We start from the raw sequence: 6000 nt of genomic DNA on the forward strand, positions 1-6000 counted from the left end.
ATAACGTGTTTTGAATGTCATCTTCGGAACATATTCCGCCCTGACTTTCACCTAATGGTACCCAGAGCGTAAATCTATCTTCAAAAAGATTTGTGTCCCCTGTAATTGGTCAAACAAATCATCGATACGCGGGAGCGGGTATTTATTCTTGATAGTCACTTTGTTTATTTCCCTGTAGTTGATGCCCAACCTCATCGAGCCATCCTTCTTCCTCACAAACAAATCGGTGCTCCCCAGGGCGACACACTGGGCCGAATGAACCCCTTATCTAACAATTCCTACAACTGCTCTTTCAATTCTTTCAGCTTTGCCGGTGCCATTTTATACGGCGCCTTCGAAATCGGCGCTATCCCCAGAATCAGATCAATAACGAACTCTACCTCACGATTAGGAGGTAGTCCCGGCAAATCCTCGAAAAATACATCAGGAAAGTCCCTCACCATTGGGATCTCCTTGACCCTCAGCTCTCTTTCTGATACTGCCTTCACACAAGCTAAATATCCCTATAAAGACCCGAAAAATTAAAATGATTGAAATAATAAAAAAAAATATAAAATAGCAAATAAATAAATAAAAGGAATGGCGTGGGAAAAGGAAGAAAAAAATTAAAATTAAAGAAATTAAATTAAATTAAGATTAATTAAATAATTAAATAATTAGTTATTAAATTAAACATTTTTTTTACGTTGGTTTTTTTTTAAAAAAAACTAAAACTAATTGAAATAAGAGAAATATATATATACATATATAGTAAGTTATTATAATATATATATATATATATATATAATAAGTATAGGATAAGGTTTAATATATAAAAGAGTTGCACAGGTTCAGAGCCCCCCCCCTGAGTTGTTTCCTGCACCAGCCACCTCTGTCTTTATCTCTCTCTCTCTCTTTCAATTTCTTGGTGAATTTACAGCGAATCGAGAAACGGAAGGTGCCGTTGGAATCCTGGTTTTGTTGCCGACATTTCTACTAGAGCAGATTTTTCATGGAAACGGCTTAGGCACTACTCCTGGGAAAAGGTAATTTTTTCCCATTTTCTCAATTTCGTTATTAATATGCAGTTAAATCGACGATCGAGTACCACCACGTGGTCGTAGTTGTCATCATCATCATTTTGATGTAGGTAATTTTCAATTGAGATTTTCTAGGCCCTACTCCAAAGCGAAAGTGGGATTTGGGAATTTGATTAAATTTAAGGGTATTATTATTTATTATGGTCCTAAGAAATACTTAAATAATATTTTATTCAGGTATAATTTATTGAAATTAGGAATTTAATTTTAGGGTCTGAGTGAGCGCCGCAGATATTTTTCAAAGTCCCTGTTGGTGTAGTTCAAGAAACCAGGTAAGGGAGAAATTTATATATTAAATCAGGTTTTTCATGAATAAAAAATGACTATGTGTTATTTATGTATATATGTTTTTTTTTATGTGGGTTTAAAATGCCAACCATGAAATTTATGTTTTCTGAGCCTAGGACTGTCGATATAGTTATGTATATGTGAAAGTGAACGAATGAAAGTGAAAAGAATTTTCTAATGAATTAAATAAGAAATGAAATGTATTTTGAGCACATAAATGTTAAGTGTGGGTTGGCTTATTTTATGATAAATATGTATGAATTTTACTATTAAATTGTGTGGCATGAGAATCTGTACAAATTATATGTTAAAATGTATGAGATGCAGGCTAAGTAAGTAAAACAATGTGAATAAAATATGATATGGATAATATTACCTGTGTATGTTAAATGCAATCATGTAAAGGTACGACAGCTGAAAGCCGGGTTAGCAGATTCTAGTGCATTTTTATGTGGACTAACTAATGACAGCTAAAAGGAACTGTGTTAGATTTTAGCACATTTCTATGTGGACTAACAAATGACGGTTAAAGAGCGACTGTAGTACAAAGGAATGAAATGAAAATGTTATACAATGAAATGACAAGAAATGACAATGCAATGAAATGAAATGTGAAAGGTGAATGATACAAATGGGAAAGAGTCACTTAAAGTGAAACCCAAGGAAATGTTAAGTTATGAACATAAAAGAATGTGAATGACTGAATAACGATGGAAATAATGATGTATTATGATATTAGAAGTATGTATGTACGTAGAACATGTTACGATTGGGCGAGGCGTACCTTTCTCCTGAGGGCTTACTGAATAAGGTGAGTGCACTAGTAGCTACAGATATGGCAGTAGCCGCATAACGTACTAGAGCAGAGGGAACCTACTTGTATAGGCGGGTAGATTCCCTATCCTTAGGGCCTTTGCGTGTAAACTTTTGTATGAACTGTGTGAGTACGAGGTCATTTTAACACTTGAAGGCTTACTGAGTAAGGTGAGTGCCCTGGTATGCTTAAATTGTGACCTTTGGGTTACCAAATGTATCAGAGCAGAGGGTGCTACTTGTATGGGCGGGTAATCACCCCTATCCTTGGGTAATCTCGTGGATAAAATATCTTGCATGTATTTGAATAGGATCAGAAAATTATTTCGGAAATTATGTTAAGAATTTGCAAATGTTAAATAATATGTCATATGTAAACTCATGTTGGCCACACACTGTTTTAATATATTGTTTCTTCCCTTACTGAGATGTGTCTCACCCGAATATGAATTTTTTTTTTTTTTCAAGATTTCCTTGAGATCGAGCTTTGAGAGCTGAGATTTTTCTAACATTTTTGGGAAATAGAAAAAGAAAAGGGTATATTTCTATGTTAATTTTGGGGAATGTAAATATTTATGTTTTATGTCTTTATGTTTTAAGGCTATTGAGTAAGGAATGATTGTGAAAATACTGAATTGTTTTGAGAGTTATGTAGATTTATGGAAATGTAGGTGATGGATGATTTATATGGATTATAGTTAGAATTAGTAAACTCTGGTGTTATATTATATGGCGATTATGATTATATTTTCTGCTGCGTATGTTATGGAATATGATTTATTAGGGATTTTATCAGGTATAACGCGCTAGACCCGAGATTAAGGGTTCGGGGCCTTACAATCCCTGACAACCTTCTGATAGCAATTTACATGCCTAAATAGCAGATAGTAAATGAGGTGGGGTGCGCACACGTGATCCCACGAATCTGTACTTTTGTCCATCTTGAGGTCTAAATACTACCATTCTCTGATGACAATCAATTTTGGCATAGTGGGCAGCTAGCCAATCCATACCCAAGATTACCTCAAACCCATGTATGTCTAAAACCACCATATTAGGCAACACAGACCTCCCCTGAATATCCACTGGACAGTTGTTGAGTACCTTTCTACATACCCCTACGGCCACAGTCGGCGTAGCAACAGACAAACTAATTTTTAACTGCTAAGACTCAAACCTACACAATTTAACATAATCTCGGGCAATAAACAAATGCGTCGTCCCAGAATCGAACAAAACAGTAGCTTTAAATGATAGTATTGAAACCGTACCTGTCACCACATCTCCTTCTGCCTCAGCATCTCTTGACGTCAATGCATACACTTGTGCCGGAGCGATATTCCTCTACTGTCCACCTCGAGGTGCCTGATAGCCTCCTCTAAATGGTCAAGGAGCAGTCGCTACCTCTGGTGGTGCCTGGCGGTTTCTCGCGATATGCTCAGGCTGGTGGCACTGATAGCAGACCACCTCTCTTGCTTGGCACTCTCCTGGGTGCCTCCTCAAACATCTAGGACATGGAGGGAGCATCTGTCTGCCCTGTATTGCTCGCTCTCCTCCTCCCTGTTGTTGTCCTCCTCCGGTATCATATCACCTCCACGACCCTCGACAGGGCCCTACTTGAAAGTCAGAAGGCACGGGCCTCTTCCTCTAGCTCTGGGCTACTGCGCCTCTCTGTATGCTGCTCTCAATCACCGCAACTCTATCTACTATCTCTGAGAAGGTCTGAGCTCGGAAACCTACCACCTGCTCATACAGGTTCTGCCTCAAGCCCTCCTCAAACTTTCTCATCTTCCTCTTCTCATCTGGCCCCATATAAGGGGCGAAGTGGGACAGCTGAACAAACCTCGTTGCGTACTACTGCAGCGTCATAGACCCTTGTGTCAAATACATAAATTCTGACGCCTTCGCACTCCTAACTGTAGCGGAAAAGCACTGCTCGAAGAAAATCTCCCTGAAGCAACTCCACGTCATCGCTATAGGGTCAAGCCTCTGCTCCTCCAATACTCTCACTGATCTCCACCAGTGTTTTGCCTTCCCGGTCAATTTAAATGTGGCAAATAACACCCTCTGCTCATCTATACATGAGAGGACTGCCAGTGTGTCCTCTATGTCTTGAACCCAGTTCTCTGCTACCAGTGGGTCCGCTCCTCCAATGAAAGATAGGGGTTGCATACGTGTGAACTGCTCGATCGTGCAGCCCCTCTCCCCTGAGCTCCTGACCATCTCAGTCATCACCTGCTGAGTGACACTTCGCAACACTATGTCAGGGTCTACACCACCCATACTGGAAGGTCCTACTCCATCACCTCCCACATTCGTGTTACTGTTCCCCGGATCCATTCTGCAAAGGAAACATCTAATCTTAGCATACAATCACTATCACGCAACCTATACATTACAATAACTCATAAATTATTCCTCTATCCACATCCTAAATCCCCATTTAAGATTCAGTCCTACCACTCAGAAACAAGACCCAGCGATAGTATCCATGATTTTCCTGAAATCATCACCTCAGGAAAAACACAGAAACAACCCCGGTACCCCTGTCTCTAGGTCACAAGATCGAACCCTAAATTCTTACCTCATCCTCAAACAATCACTAACTCACATTTCAATCTACCCACCACCTATTTTCCTCAAAATCCACTCTTATACTCTGGTATTGTATTCCACTGTCTACTAAAGTCTACAGAACCTAGCAACCTAGGCTCTGATACCACACTGTGACGCCCCGATTTTTGTATAATTTTTTTTCTCAACAATAAATAATCACGTTATAAATCCACAAATCGGCCACGTCAACAATCCTACTATCATTCACATGACCCGACCCACATTGGGTACCAGGTAAAAAGTTATTTTATTATACAACTTAACAGCGGAAGACAGTACACATATATCAGTTAGAATACAATACCCAGAGTATCCATATACACATATACACAATACTATCTCATATCCAAAAACAATACAACCCTAGGGAATCACACCTCCCTAGTCCAAACTTACCATGTATGTCAGGGTCTCAGCTCCCTATGATCACGGAGCTCCACCACCTAGCCTATCTCTGTCCCCTGAAAAATATAGATAATTTGGTTGAGACACATCTCAGTAAAAATGAATAAATTATTTACAGTGTGTGGCCGTATAAGTATAATTATAACACATTTTACTTTTCAAATCACCATTTCATCTGAGAAAATACACTGATATACACATGCTCATAATCGTATAGATATACAACACAAGCTTTTATAAGCTTTAAAAATCATTTCTCAAAATCGATCATTCCAAAAATTTTTTACCTGCGAAGTTCCTTAGAATAGGGAAGATTACCCGCCCATACAGGTAGTTTCCCTCTATCCTAACACGTTATGTAGTCAGGTATGGCCACATCTGATACCTATCAGGGCACTCACCTTACTCAGTAAGCCCTCAAACAGAGAGTTTCACTTCGCCTCAATTATTTATATTATTAACTCACGCTCTTCCATTTCTCAATTTTATCATTCTTTATTTCTCAATTTCCATTCTTTCTTTCATTTCTCATTTTAGCCAATTTTATCATTCTTTCACTTTTCATTTCCACTTTACTTTCCGGCTTATGAGTATCCTCGGTATCAAATACCAACATCGCATTTGTAACTCATGGCCACCCTGAGGACCTTTCAATACACGTCATGCTTCCCCCCAATTGTCAAGGTTGTGCGGCCCGAAGGCTAGATCTAACCCCGATTGGCCGACCGAGTTAGATCAAATATCATATTACATATCGCGTCTGTAGTACGACTGGCTGGCCAATAACCCTGATCCGGAC

This window comes from Malania oleifera, chromosome 7 (genome assembly GCF_029873635.1).
Source record: "Malania oleifera isolate guangnan ecotype guangnan chromosome 7, ASM2987363v1, whole genome shotgun sequence".
NCBI lineage: Eukaryota > Viridiplantae > Streptophyta > Magnoliopsida > Santalales > Ximeniaceae > Malania > Malania oleifera.